This window comes from Podarcis melisellensis, assembly GCF_964234715.1.
Source record: "Podarcis melisellensis genome assembly, chromosome: 6".
In the NCBI taxonomy this organism is placed as follows: Eukaryota; Metazoa; Chordata; class Lepidosauria; order Squamata; family Lacertidae; genus Podarcis; species Podarcis melisellensis.
In genome coordinates, this window is record NC_138538.1 from 76,890,235 (window position 1) to 76,904,476 (window position 14,242).

Below are 14,242 nucleotides of genomic sequence, written 5' to 3' on the forward strand. Positions count from 1 at the left end.
TCAGAATAGCAGCCTCTAAACATGCAGTGCTAGCATGCCAACAAAGTTATCTGACATGCTAGCAGTGCAGGCAAAAGGGAGAGTGGACCAAGTGAGATGTTTCAATTCATGATGCATGTCGAGAAGACTTAAATTGGGTGTAATAAGGAAGATGGCAGAAAATCACTTCAGACTGCAGGTAGAGGATTGCAGTGTGAATCCTCACACACATAATAACTCAGTGTCATGCTATTGAATCACAAAAAGAGGGAGAACAGATCAGGTTTGCTTAGGGTTGCCGTATTTCAAAAACCAAAAATCTGGAAACAAACTTTTTTGGCCTAAAGTTGTTGAGCTTTTGCCCACAGTTGTTGATGCCTAGACATTGTTTCCAATGGCTGAATCCTGGGAATGTCCGGAAAATTCAGGACATATGGCAACCCTAGGTTTGCTGGCCTGGCACCACTCCCTCCACTGCACCTTCCCATGTTTTCGAAGGGGAACATCTGAAGATGGGAGTCTCCAGTACCCATTAAGGTTCCTTGACTCATTAAGAACTCTGTGTGATCAGCTTTCAGAATGAAGCAAGGAGCCTCCACCATGGCTTCTCAACTTCAGAAACTGTCCCTCCAACATGTGATGGGGACTCAGTGGAAGGGGGGGGGTCAGTGAGCACAGATAGAGAGCCTTAGTTAACCCTGGAGGGCAAATGTTTAAAATGTACTATGTCAATATCTCTTGCTTTTTCATAAAATGCAGTGACTATGTAAGAAAGCTTGCATTTCTAAAAAGAAAATATGGATTATTTTTCAAAAATTCAGCAATTTTACTCTAATGCGCATATTGTTAATTTCCAGGCAAAAATAAAACAGAACACTTTCCCCAGACTTAATTATTAAGCTGCATTTTAAATAAATGCTGCATAAGTAAACATTTATGTGAGGAAAACACTGCGAAGGCTCACAGATGTGTATGTATGTGTGTGAAACTGATTTAATTTTATTCAAATACAGAATGCTTTTTAAAACCATGTTGACGTCCAACAGTGAATACCCTGTCACTATTATCAAAATGGAATGCCACACTCTGAAACAAAACCACCCATTATCCACAAAATATGTCCACAAAATTAGAAATGAACATAAGCCCTGGTCACTTTTTCATTCATGTAGACCTGACGTGTGGATTGGGGATTGCGCTCACTTGCTTCACCCTTTAATCTCCACGAGTTCATCTGATTTAGGATCATCTTCTAGGGATAGCACATTAAGTTCCTCAAAAGTTGACAGATCTTGGCCTCACGGTTGCACTCTGTCAATTGAGAATGTGCTTTAGGCATAAATCAGCTTGGATGGAGATATGTGCATGCGTAGAAATCTCTTGATGTTTTGCATGGCTGGAATACTGTACAGTTGGGAATCTTAGGTGAGATAACCACACAATATTCTGGAGGCAGACTAGAGTGAAGATGTCTCCATTCCAGTCTGCCACTCTTGCCCCGCCCATTTAAACTGCCATGATTGGCTGGTTTTAAATAAAAGCTTTGGTGGGCAATCCCACAAGCCTCCATGGCCGGTTGAAAAGGATTCCAATGACCAGCCACAAGGGGAAATGGTCTATTTTGTGCCCCGATGGGGAAAGCTGGGCTGGGCTGCAGCCAAAGTCCACCTGCAACTCAGGTGAGCGACCATTCAGCACAGAAGCAGCATTCCTGTGTACAGCAGCTTATTGTTTCCCTCGGGGCCCTTCAAACTCGACATAGCCTATGATTCTATGAAATCATTTGCCTGTGGAATTTCTGCCTGCTCCTATAATGTTAAAGGCACAGAAGCCTTGCTGAGAAATTTTGGCATGCCCTGTCTTGCTAGTATATAATAAACGTTGAGCAGTTGTAGCTATAAGATGATTATAGCTATAATGAGGGTGGTAGTTGTGGCATTTACCCTGGGGCCTAAATACTATCACAAGCCTGCCTATAGAGTCTGAAGTCTAGCCCAAAAAGACTTGTCACCTTTTTATGGTCCCAAGGAACAGGCAGCTAAAGCTACATGGGCCCACAGATATTATAAAACTGGCCAAAACCTGCCAACCATCAATCAAGTCAAGATGTAATGAAATCAGAATCTATCAGCCCTAAATAAAATCAAAAGAGGAACATGCATCATTCCCCACCAAGTTCTTCAATGGTACTTAACGATTTATAATGCATAGGTCCGAGAGTTTCAGTGTCAAATTAAAATATGCAAAGGAGACGTCTTTACACACGGCACATTTCCCTGAAGGTGATTTTTGAAAAGCACAACTCCATAAGAAATAGTTCCTCTTGTGCCGCAGCCTCTCTGAAAGCTCTATTGATAGAGAACAAATAGGTTGTGTCTGCAGAGGAATGTAACACCTCAATGTCTGTCTCCTCTGGCTAGTCAGCCAAAGAGGTTCAATTGCATGCATTCATGTGCTTCTCTGGGCAAACAAACAAAAATGAATGAAAATTTGTCACTGACGAAAACTACATTGAGCACACTACAATCGTTTTATGGTGGAGAAAAGCATTTATGTGTGACAAACAGATATAGTACTTTTTTATGGCCGGGGTCAGGTATTCTAAATTATGCAATCAAATTGTAAAGGCTTTCAACTGAAGGGCTTAGATTGCAATCTGTCCAGATTTTGACTAGTCTTGCTGGTGCCCTTCTTAAAAATGTCCCAGCTTAAAACAAAATAGAGGGCAGAAGTTTGGCCTTAGCACCAGGCATCCCAAAACATCACCCCCAGTGGCAGGGGATGGCAGTAGCTGGACATTTAAAAAAGGTTTGTGTTTCAGAGTAATTCCTCTGAATTTCAGAGCTGTTGTAATGCAGCAGCTAAGAATGTAGATGCAGTGGCGTAGCGTGGGTTGTCAGCACCCGGGGCAAGGCAAGTAATTTGCACCCCCTAACCCGTGGATTTGCACCCCCTAACCCGTGGATTTGCACCCCCTAACCCTAACCCCCAGATGTTGCGCCCAGTGCGGCCGGCCTCCCTGCACCCCCCACACTACGCCACTGTGTGGATGTTGTGCATGGAAACACCTGGTTAAAATCACCTCCCTCAGCTATCTCTCAGGGTGGGTAACTGGGAGAAATAAATGTGATAATGAGTTTCTCTTTTTCTCTCTCTCTTTTCTATACAAATGCGTTTTGTAAGGATCGTATTTTTAAACATATATTTCTTTTTCTTTATTCTTTTTCTCTTTTGACACATTGCTTTTTAATTATCTTTTTATAAATGTTCCTAAATTCTAAATTATTTGTATAGAAATACAAAGATGGCTTGTAAGACGCAGGGCCTGAGCTTGGAACAACTAGACCAGACCTCTTTATTTGCAGGAGTTCACATGGTGGAATGGAAGAACAAAGGCTTAATAACCCTTCTTCCAAAAGTGAGGGGGAATGGCCTACTGTAGCTAAGCCTGGCAGGACAGCCCACTCTATGGTCTTAACCCCTTTCATGCATTAATTAAACTTAAGCATGTTGGTTATATGAGGCTGGATATCCCACAATTACGTTAGAAGTTGCCTTGTATCAGGTCGAGCTGTTTGTCCAAGGCCAGTATTGTTCTCTATCTTGACTAGTTGCATTTCTCCAAGGTTCCAGACAGAGATCTATCCCATCTCTTGATTTTTTTCATGTATGTATTTTTACGGGAGATGGCAGGTATTGAACTCACAATCTTCTGCATGCTTGCAAAGCAGGCACTGTACCATTGAGCTAAGTGACAAGCATTATTATTTATTTCTAGCACTCAGCCGATCAGTTACCCAGCATTTAAAGTAGGACTGCATACCGTTTAATGATATTTCTATTTAGTTAAAAATAATGATAGGATCAGTCTGACAGCAAAATTAGTGCCTGCTCTGGACTGTGCCAATCCTGTGGCTAATTCAATTGCTAAGGGCAGGTTAGAAAAAGTTCTTCAGAGACCACAAAACAAACAGAAACATTGACTGAATCAAAAAAACTGTGCCAAGTATGCTAGAATTTTTTTTTTTAAAAAAGGCACAGAGACAGTGAGTAAATTGATATTTATGCTAAGCATTGCCAAAGGCACAGTTTGAAAAGCCCGTCATTCATGAATGAGAAACTGCAAAGGCACATATAAAAAGCAAGTATATTTAGCGGATTGAATTGCATCATACACGATCAACTGGAAAATATTTTAGTTCTTCTAGGATGTTGCCTTTGACATTTCAACAAAATGTAAGGTCACTAAAACAAGGCTGCATTTTGGTTGCACATTCTATTCACGGAGCAGAAATATAAAATCCTCGTGATAAAATGTGGCTGTAATTTTCCTTCCGTTTCACATTATTGTGAATGTGTGTAGCGGTCCTTGGTAAACACTTTTAGGAAAGAATTCAGTGGGCTGCTGAAATCTAATATCTCAGGATATTGGGGCAAAGCCATCACGGTTTAATGGATGTTCAATGTGGTCCAATGTCTAGCACGTTGGATTTTGGTCAAAAGAAAGTGTTTGTGAACTCAATGGGCATTATTAGGAATGCCATGATTCATCAAGATTCACATTCTGATCTGTACAAAAGTAATAACTGCCATTCACATAAGATATTTTCAGGATCACTAATATTGGTGACAAATCTAACAACAACAAAATGTATGCTCAACCCCTAACAGGAGTGTTTCTGCTCAGGATTCTTGCCAACAAGGCAGCAGCAGATGATGGAGTAAGTCAGCTGTGCTTTTCAACCCTCTGTATATCTGGTTGGAAGAGCAGCAGCAGCAGCAGCAAGGTCAGTGCAGTGCAAACACACCAGTGGGAGAACTGGATCGGCTCTGCCAGTGCATTTGCATTGCACCAACAACATGCCCACCACTTCCCAGCCTGCAGCAGAAATGGGAGCAACCAGAGATCAAGTGAGTGGCACCTCCCTGCCACCCACTTTTGTCTCCAAGGTACAGTGGTACCTTGGGTTACATACACTTCATGTTACATACGCTTCAGGTTACAGACTCCGCTAACCCAGAAATAATACCCCGGGTTAAGAACTTTGCTTCAGGATGAGAACAGAAATCGTGCTCCGGTGGCGCGGCAGCTGCGGGAGGCCCCATTAGCTAAAGTGGTGCTTCAGGTTAAGAACAGTTTCAGGTTAAGAATGGACCTCCGGAATAAATTAAGTATGTAACCAGAGGTACCACTGTACTATCAGTTGTGGAGGCCTAAAGGAAAACATTCCATTTCTCACGTCTCCATTTCCAGTTTTCTTTTTCAATTGACACTCAACCATCTGTGACTACAGAGCATGCTCAGTACTTACTTGGGATTTGTTGTTTTTTGTTATTTTCCGGGGGGGGGGCATTGCTCCCTTAGATTTTTTTTGTTTAACAAAATGTACTTCTGCAAAACTCAGGATTTCTCACAGCATACCTCTCTTTTGTTTCACAGGGGCCCCATTTTGTCCCCAATCCTTTCGGCATTCACCACTTGAGTTCACTATCTGAGAGAATGATGTTCCAATTCACCTGTGCTAGGTAAGATAGACATCCTGCACTTTGTCGGTTCCATAACATTGTGGAAGATAGTCCCATTGAAAAATATTTGGACACAAGGAAGCCACTACTAGTTCCCACTCAATTCTCACAGAAGTAGCAAAATTTATGGCCGGTATGGCAATAATCAAATGGCCTTCTGAATAACATGATCCATGTGTAGGCTGCAAATTTGGGGTGGGGCATTTCTCCCATTTGAACAGGGGGTGGTAGCAGAGTTAGTTTATTTGTTCACTTTAAAAAAATCAAACTTTTAACTTCAACTTTATGCCATCACCACCAGAGGTGGCAGCAGTGCCAACAACAGGGCCCCATTCCCTGTGGCCCAGTCACCATCTTCTTAATTCTAAAGTCCTCTCCTCACCTCCCAAAAATCCAAATTCTGTTCCTGCCCAGAGAGAATCACTTAAACAATTAACACAGGTAATATTTTTGCATTATCTTAGCCAAAAGGCTGAGAAGCCATCACTTGAGCTATATTTTCAGACAACCATCATCTCAACCCTAGTAGACAGGTCTCTTTCACCTTCAATAGCTGTGTAGAAGAAGAAGAAGAAAGAAAGCTTATATGACTGAGTTACAGCAACACCTGTAGAAATTCTCTCTTCTACACAACTATTAAAAGTGCACATTAGGCACAAAGGGAAGGTCTACAGTGAAGCGTCAGCAGTGAAGATCTCTTGAGCAAAAACGTAAAGGGTGTCAAGGATGAGTCAAGAGAGTTGGGGGGTGCAGGAATCCAAGGCATTCATCTACAAATGTTAAGAATGAGTAAGAAGTGAGATAGTTACAGGTTATTCAAGAGGCAGTTGTACTTGAAGACAACTCAGGTAATCAGGGCTACAGCCTTAGGAGGGTATGCAGCAGGGGCCAACTGCCCTCCTTTGGCATTACACTATGTTAAGAAAAATGGCTAATCCTACAGCCAAGATGGTGACACAAACCCCACAGCAATCTGTCAGAAGCAAGCGCCTTGGATCAAACCTTCGCATGTCTGACACTGGGCTCCCCTCAACACCCTCTGCTTGCACTTTAAGCTGCCTGCTGCACTGTGATTCTGTATAGCAGAATTCAGCAGGCAACAACTGCTTCCTAGCCCAGGGAACAGGAGCCACATTTGTTTCTGATTTGATGTCAAAGTTCTTTTTTTTATGTCCATGTATTTTATATTTTATGGGGTGTGTGTTTTATTTAAAAAATAGTTCTCTGCACCACCCGGATAAGGTTTTGTTAATGGGTGGTCTAAAAATGTTGTCAATAACTAATAAGTTCTGGGATCTTCCCTGCTTTCCTTTTCCTTTTTTTGTTAATGCAAGATGGATTGAAATTATACGGGGGGGGGGGGGGAGAGAGTACAGGCAAGAGAGAAGCCCTAAGAGAAAGCTTATAGGTCATTAGCATGTTAATTCTCCTTCACATTTCTGAAGTAATGCCGGTAGAAGAGAAAGGAAGATAGGATGTGTGGTTATTGTTATTTCACACCTTTCAAAAGCAATTGCCATAACAAATAATAATAATAATAATAATAATAATAATAATAATAATAATAATAATAATAATAATATCTTAACTAGGGATGCTTGAGGAATTTGTCCTGATCAGCTTCTCTTTGCCCCTCTTTGCCTCATAGAGCTACAATTCCCAGAATTCCATGGAAAGAAGGACTGACTGTTAACCACTCTGAGAATTGTAGCTCTATGAAGGGAATGGGACTCTCCTAAGAACTCTCAGCACTCTTTAACAAACTAAACTTCCCAAGATTTTTTTGGGGAAGCCATGACTCTTTGAAGTGGTACGATTCTGCTTTAACTTTATAGTGCAGACAGGGTTTCAGAACAAACTCGTGGAAATATGGATATGGCTAACTTAGGTCCACTTATTACTGTGAGTAGAAATTGTTTGAAAACAATCAGTCGGCTTTATATTATAGCTTATGTCGTAATGCTTTTGTAATTTTTAATTTCTTCGTATACTGTCCTGAAATTGATTCCTGGATGACAGGCAGTTTGCTTTTGAGAGAGAGAAAGTGTGTGTGTGTGTGTGTGTGTGTGTGCAGAAGACAGTTTTTGTTTGCATTTCTGAACTCTGAGACCTCTACTGAGACTTTTCTGGGGATTACTTTGAAATCTGCCCAGGCGGGCAGCTTCACTCTTCCCATTCCTTCTCATCCTGCACATCTTTAAATAAACAGGCTGTTTTTGTTTTTCTTCTTTGATAACGAGACTATGCACTCTGTGGTTTCCCAGCTCCAAATGAAAGAGAACTGATGCAGCCAAACTGCCCCACTGTTTAAGGAAGGGCAGAGGAACAGCAGGAGCACATTCCAAGGATCAAGTAGCTCCATGCTTGATCACTGCTTGCAGCTACCTTCTGAAATGTCGCACACATATTCCGAGGCACAGCAGATGAGATGGTAAACACATTTAGCTGTAAGTGGGAGGACTCACATGCTGGAATTCATAAGATAGATGAATGAATGCTGCCTGCAGTGGAAGATCTTGGGGTTTCAAATTTCACTGGCCACCCAAACATTCAATTCAGCAGGGTGGCCCTCTACCATGGGGATGGCGTACATCTTTCCAATGAGGGGAACAATGTTTAGCTGGCGGACATTTCTGTGGGGATTAGGGATTGGTTACAGGTCTGAGGGTATTGGCAGTGAGCTTTGCTCAAGGGGCGGTTAGGCATTGGTCAAGGTATTGTTATATAGATGAATGGGGGGGGGAGGAGCGCCATCACCTCCCCCGGTTATTGAAGGGTAGTCCGGTAAAGGACTCCGAGGGGCATGTCCCCATCCGAAGCCTATGGAGGCCAGGGCCCAAGGCACGCCCCCGAGCGGTGACCCCAGGGGAATGCCTAGTTGATGTGCATCAGTAGGACTCCCCCTACTGGTGGTTAACCCTTCCCAGCCTTCAGGCAGACAGACTGAAACTAGATAGTTGATTAGATTAGGACCAATGCCTAAGCCAATACCGCTCATCACCTGTAATCAATAAAGTTGTGGCCAATTTTAGCTCATTAACCTTAATAATGGTGTCTCGTGTCTTTATTTCTACTGGGGTGAGGCGGGAACTCGCCACGCAACACTTGCAGTGCCTCCAATGCTCTGCTCCCAGTGTGACCAAACCAGTTGTGCTCCCCTGAATCTGCCTCTGCTGCCCATAGAAAACTAGATGTCAAAGGAACCTGTTCTAGCCTAGCCTTACTCCAACTAGTCCAACCCCTAGTTGTCTATGTGCAGGGATTTTGTTGCTACGTTGAGTTTTTTTGCAGAGGGGAACATTCAACCATAGAAATTCAGATGGAGTCTGGAATGACGTTTGCCACCTCATCTGCTGTTTGTGACAACTGGGCCCAAAACCATTTCCCAGGTTGATAGAAATATGAAAGAGATAGGACCATATTATTCATTATTCATGATAAAATTAGTATTCATTTGTATGATTTGATTTCTTTCCCACTCCAGCCTGTGGGCTCAGAGCTGTTTACAGCAAGGTTGTTTCTTTTTTTCATATTTACTGCAGGTGTGAGTTAACAATACATTCAGAACGTTTATATTTTTTATATTAATTCAGTATTTATTATGCTATATTAATTAACAAATATTCTAAATTAACTCACACCTACATTAAGATTAATTTGCACTGTGACTTTCATTATAAAGTTCCCTTGGAAGACATTTTTACTTGCATTTAGCGGGAAGGTAGGAAATAATAAATGTGCTTTCCTTGCGCTGTCTCGCTATGTTCTGTTAAAACAAATTGCATTTCTAAGCAGGTACTGCAGGCAAGGTTGAACTGGAAACAGGGATGGCCAGTGTGATGATGTAGCCTATAGCTCCCATCATCTCTTACCGTTGACCACACAGGCTGCAGCTGTTGGGAGATGGGGTCCACAACTTCTGGAGAACATCATGGTGTTATCTTTGAATAAAAAGTCACAGGAAGCTTCCTTATACTGAATCAGACCCTTGGTCCATTTAGCTCAGCATGGTCTACACTGACGGCAGTGGCTCACCAGCACTTCAGACTGTGTCCATGACTAGTGCATTCAGAAACATTAGGAGCCATGGAAACTTGCATTTCCCTTGGTCCCAACATCCTTGGACACATTCATGGGTAGCTCAGTTGATTAGAGCATGGTGCTGTTAGGACCAAAGTTGCAGGCTCAATCGCCATAAGGTACAGCTGCATATCCCTGCATTGCAGGGGGTTGGACTAGAATCACTAAATGGTCCTCATGGTCCCTTTCCAACTCTATGTCTATGATTCTAGATGAGCTTTAGCCTTTTTCTTTTGCCAGGAAAGGAGCCTTCCCTGCTTTCTCAGTGGCAGTGTAGTGTGCCAAAAAAAAATCCACAGCAAGTCTTTGGTCTCAAGGTCTGACACACAGAAATGTCGTCGCTAAGCACCAAGGCTTGAAGACACATCAGGCTCAGTCTGGATTACAAATGACTGCCCCAAATTGGGTTTGAAATCCTGGAAAGGAATTGCAGGGAAGTTGTACAATGCTTCCCGCGTAACTCCCAATAATACAGTTGAAGGGGAGGGAACTGTCCCAGTTCCAGCTGCAGAAACAATTTGCATAAACCCTCCATGCGATTTCCTTTTCTAACATGACATCAGAACGGTGGAAACGTATTTCCTCTCCTGTCACTTTTTTGGGGGGAACATCTGAAGTTACAATAAGGCTACGTATGTGTTCCTAGTAGGGCTCCAGTCCTGATGAGTATTGCACATGGATGGGCGTTTTGATATAAACTTCAGGACGAAGAAAACCTGGCATTCTTTGATGAAACACGATATTTCCATTGTGACCTCATGCTTTCTTTACCAGAGAGAAAAGCACATTTATATGACACAACCTGATCAACATGCAGTCCCAATGGAAAGGACTGGTTTCTTCATTAAATCCTCATTTTGGGAGCACCACTTCCCAACTTCAAAAGAGACTGAACGGTAGGGAATATGCCAAGTGGAAAAAGTATCCTCTCTCGCTTTGAAAGTGCATTATTTTCTGGGTATTGCAAGAGGGAAAATATTCTGAACTCCTGATTTGACTTTGCTTTTGCAAAGGTTTCTTATAAGAAACATGCTTAAGACAGAAGACAATCTAATATAAGGTGTTTTTTTAAAGGTTGTGGATTTGCTAAACAATTCAAAATGGTTTTATATACTAGTCTATGTGTGATAGGATTGCCATATATAAAAAGAGGACAGCTTGAGCCGCTGCTAGTCTAAGCAAGGGAAAGAGGCGCGGCACAGACAACAAACCCAGACATTTCCTTAAAAATGTAAAAATCCGCCTGGATTAGTATGTTGGCCCCCCAAAATAGGACATGTCAGGGTTTACCCTGACATATGGCAACTCTAAGATGTGACAGCATGTGAGGAAGGGGAGAGTTGTCTTGCAGCATGCAATTAGTGTAATTTGTTTGGGGGGGGGGTTATGTCTGTACATCCACACAGAGTGCTTGCTACTTAGATTATGGTTATGGTGGAGAGAAAGCACAAGATGACAAACACAAGCTTAATTTGAGGGTGATAATAAGGCTGCCTGCACAGACCTACCTGGACACTAAGATCAAGATCAGCGGTCCTCCTGGCTGTGCGACAAGCGGCAGATATCCCTCTAGGAACAACTAGGAAAAGGGTCTTTTCTGTGATGCCAACCATACTCTGGAATGACCTCCCCACCACCCCCAGAAATAGGACATGGACTGACTTGGATACAATTTCAGCACTTGCCTAAAGGCTATCTTGTTCACCGTGCCCTTTGCTGGATGTTGATGTTGTAGAATTTTAAGTAATTTTCCTGATTGCTTCATTCAACTTGAGTTTAATTTCATTTGCATATTTTGCATTGCACTTTATGATATTACTGTACAGCACTGTGCAATGCCCACATAACAGGCAGTATTCAAGCATATTAATAAATAAATGATAAGGCATGCTCAAAGTTAATTGTTGCATGCTTCTGTTTTCTGCCATTTTCTATGGTGGGGGATACTTGAGGTATCTGATCTTAGGAAATTCCAGTCCTAACCAACCTGATCCAAACATCTCAGAGTAATTTGGAGATTGCAGTGTTGCCATCCACCAGATTTCACACTTCTATGAGTGTTGTGGCATAGTTCTTGGCTCAAAACGTATCAAAATCCATGCAGAAATGTGTATTTTGATAGAAAATACATTTTTGCATACATATTGGAATGCAATTTTAGTGCAGCTTTTTAATAATAATAATAATAATAATAATAATAATAATAATAATGACAGATTAATATGGAAATGGGTCAGGAGAGACTTATAAGCAAAGATGTGCAGAAGTTGCATGGACTTCAAAAAGACTGAACCACCCATCACCCTAGGTGGAGAAACAGCTGCTATTTCTGTCTATGGCAGCCTTTTCCAAACTGGTGCCCTCCACATGGTTGGACTACAACTCCTATCAGACCCTGCCAGCATCAGGAATGATCAGGGATGATGGGAGTTGTAGTCCAAAACATCTGGCCAGCACTAGCTTGGGGAATGTGAGGATACATAATGAGTAACAGCAAAGGGCAACATGCGCCTATGGCATATCCCTCTCACTCTAATTACATACCAGCAATTTTACAGACTTCTTCTAATGTTCTGGTTTGACCATATTTGGGGGGGAAAGTTGCAAATAGCAGATGCTACTGAATTTTGGAAATGTTTGGAATTAGCAATGGATTTGGGTTCTGACTGAATCATGACTGGGCTGCCCCGGGAACACATATTTATGAATAAAGTCATCCAGCGTGCAAAGTCCTAGATAACAGAGAAGACAGAAGGCAGACTTTTGTAAGACCAAACGAAAATTAGATCAAAACTGATGGGATTCACCTATTCGTATTTGCCACAGACTTTAGGCAAGTTTCTGAAAGAGGGGCCCTTTCAGCCGATTGCCTCCATGCTATTCCAGGTGGCACAACTCTCAGGCAAAATCCTTATCACGTTAAATAATTTGAGGCAAAGCTGCATTGAAGAGGTCAGTTCTCAAGGACTGTACCAAAATCAATGGTTACTGGAATATTTATGAGTTTCATTACTCTAATTGCCCCTGGGAAACACACTAAAATGCTTTCCTAACTAGAAAGTTTATTATCTCTACAGATTTCAGCCCTGCAGGTACAGCTAAATCCTGCATGCCAGACATGAAAACGGTGCCTCATACAATCTGTGTCTCAAAGGAAGCATAGATTTAGCAAGTCAGCAAGTCTTTGGAGGGGGGGGGGACGAGCAAATTAGCACCGTAAAAAAATAAAATAAAATGATGCACAGAGTTCCTCAAGAGAGTACGGCTAGGGCTTCGCTTGGATCTTCTCTTCTAAAATGTATTTCATTTAAAAGCATCTCTTTTATTTCTTTTGCATAATCCTTGCAGTTGGGATCCGGCCAAAACAAATGCAGCAGAGCTCCCATTTGGGAGCAATTTCTCCATCTCCAGTCAGGCTGTGAGATTTATGAGGCTGTGGGATACCGTTCCAAGCAAAGAACTGAAGGGCCTTTGCTATGAGGCCTTTTCGAAGCAGACTGGACGGCTCAAGAGAATATATTCTACGGGGAACAATCCAACTTTGAATAGGCCAGGAGGGTACATGACTAAATAGGTCTCTCCGCCCCCCCCCCCATCTCCAGCTTCTGAAATGTGATTTGTCTGGACACAGTTCAGCACACTTGAGTTTACAGTGCAGAGGGAATATTTACAAAAGTCGATGTTGAGATTTTCCCCTCAATAGGCTTCTAAGGGAAAGAGAGGCTCACAGTCATTCAAAAGATTATTATTATGAGGAGCAGGATTCCTTTTAACCTGGAAAAGTAGGGTGTGCTGCACAGCTGCCATACTATAAATGAGATAAAGAGGGCAGGACGGCACGTTCCTCATTCTGTGCACCAAATCTTACTTCAGCACAGGGGATGAAGCAGAGTTCTCCACTACACCCTAGAACAACAACTGGCTTGGGGGCTGCAGGACAGATCACACGGCACAAAATTTCTTGCCACATTTTTGCCCCTCAGAATTTGCCACCTGAGGCAGATACCTCAGTCTGTCTCATGGAAAGGCCGGTCCTGCTACTAATCTGTTGACCAATATGATAGTTAAAATAAATAAAATGCCTGCTAGTTGCACACCCCTCTTGCATCCTGCCCTTACTGAGGTCTGAAGGCACAGTCAGAACCTCCAAGTGTCCAGATTTTCCAGGGACAGCCCCGGAATTACAGAAGCCATCCCGGTTTCTGATTTGATCCCAGAACGTCCCAGTTTTCCTTTCTCCTCCCCTCCTCGTCTCAGAGAACACTTAAAAATGGTGGGTGTGTATGTGTAGGTGCAAAAACGGAGTCCTGTTTATACTGAAAATAAAATTCCTGCACCAAATGAAGGCATACAAAGCTCTTCCTATAATTTCGCAGGAAAAGGTAACAAATCCACTTTAAATTCTTTCACTACAATGTGTTAGCAGCCAGCCATTTTTTAAGGAAACATGTGGTGTGTTTATTCTTTTATTTTAAAGGGATCCTTACAGTGTCTACTCAGAGGTAAGTCCCACTGTATTCAATATAAAATAAAATAAAAACATAGCAATGGTTATCCTGAATTCCTTGTCAAACCAGAATTTCTCTGGTTTATGCAGTGATGTTTGAAATGTACATAGATCTGCGCCAGATTTTTGGCAGCTTAATGAGGCATAAAC

General features: G+C 42.2%; 1 protein-coding gene across 4 annotated transcripts in view; it reads right to left on the reverse strand.

Moving 5' to 3' along the window:
- COL11A1 (collagen type XI alpha 1 chain) overlaps window positions 1-14,242 on the reverse strand; it is a 257,537-nt gene that overhangs the window by 158,816 nt on the left and 84,479 nt on the right. The window lies entirely within an intron of this gene.